The sequence below is a fragment of the Branchiostoma floridae genome, chromosome 9, assembly GCF_000003815.2.
Source record: "Branchiostoma floridae strain S238N-H82 chromosome 9, Bfl_VNyyK, whole genome shotgun sequence".
Lineage (NCBI taxonomy): Eukaryota > Metazoa > Chordata > Leptocardii > Amphioxiformes > Branchiostomatidae > Branchiostoma > Branchiostoma floridae.
In genome coordinates, this window is record NC_049987.1 from 19,055,952 (window position 1) to 19,057,158 (window position 1,207).

Consider the following 1,207-nt stretch of genomic DNA (forward strand, 5'->3'; position numbering starts at 1 on the left):
CCAGTGCCCTCGAGGACATCAAATTTCAAACCAGTATGCTTTCGGCAGTATGATAGTGGTATGAAAGTAACGTTAATTAACGATTTTTGTAGAAATTTTACTCTTACCTTGGACTGTATGTAGTTGCGGTTGCTGTGGTTTGGTGGTTGAATTAAAAGGTGTAAGTACGTGTTCAGTCAGGCGTTGTTGGGGCTGAGCTATGTTTGGTAGCTGAGGTAATGCCCGGTCCGAGCCAGACAAAGCCCAGACAGGCGAACGTGACACAGCAGCACTCAACCAAACCCACAGTCAAACCGGCCCTTACAAAACCCGCTTGTAAACCAACAGTCTGTCTGAAAACCCGTCCTTTCGACAACATGACACAAATTCTGACAGAAACTTTCACGAACCATGCACAAACAGACTATATTTTCTGTGAGAGAGGGAGTGAGAGTGGGAGGGTGTGCGTCACTGAATGTTACTTGTTTCCAAGTCAGAAACATTTGACAGACGAACACTATAAAAACGCTAACACTCACTTACATGTTGTGGGTTCAAGCGAGTTTGATAAAAAGTCAGTCAAGGGAAGTCGACCGTTCTAGTCACAGGAGGTGACATTTTAGAATGGCGCGACAAATTGTCGTCTGAAACAGACGTCACTCATATACAAACCCTTGCCCCAGACATACGTGCAATTATGGCTGTGTGATTGTTCGACTAATTACACAAGGTGTTGGAATACATAGGCTCTATTCGGGCTAGTTCGTCCATGGCAAAATGGGAACAACGTTGAGCATAATCACTCTTTTCATAGCCAATAATACCTACTTAGTTAAGTTTCCTGTCGGTCAGAAAGGACATGTACATTTCAGAAGACCTTAGAAGCAAAAGTCAGTTCAGTGACGGCAAAATACCTCCATGCAACAGGCTATCCCGGTTACAGAAAAACGCCACAAATCGTTTGAAATTCTCTCAGAAAATGCTTAGAAATACCTTCACATTTAGGCGAGGGTAGAATAAGAACGACCGCTCTTCCTCTGAGAGAAGAAAAGTTGCACGATTTTGGCAAATCTGAGCCCGCCTTCCCTCTGAAAATGTTTCGGTCGTCTGTAAAGGATATACCACTCTGACGGCCTTGAGGGGGAAAGCAGGGTCTATGTTATCATAGATATTACACGAAAACAGAAAAGTAAGCCATTAACATTATAAAAAACAATAGAAAAACAGA

General features: G+C 43.1%; 1 long non-coding RNA gene across 2 annotated transcripts in view; it reads right to left on the reverse strand.

Moving 5' to 3' along the window:
- The window catches only part of LOC118422463, a 21,966-nt gene extending 20,759 nt beyond the window's left edge, over nt 1–1,207 (reverse strand). The window contains exon 1 of one of the 2 annotated variants that reach the window (XR_004831900.1): nt 973–1,207. This is a non-coding gene — a long non-coding RNA (uncharacterized LOC118422463). The remainder of the gene's footprint in view (nt 1–972) is intronic. The other variant, XR_004831899.1, reaches the window with a different exon arrangement.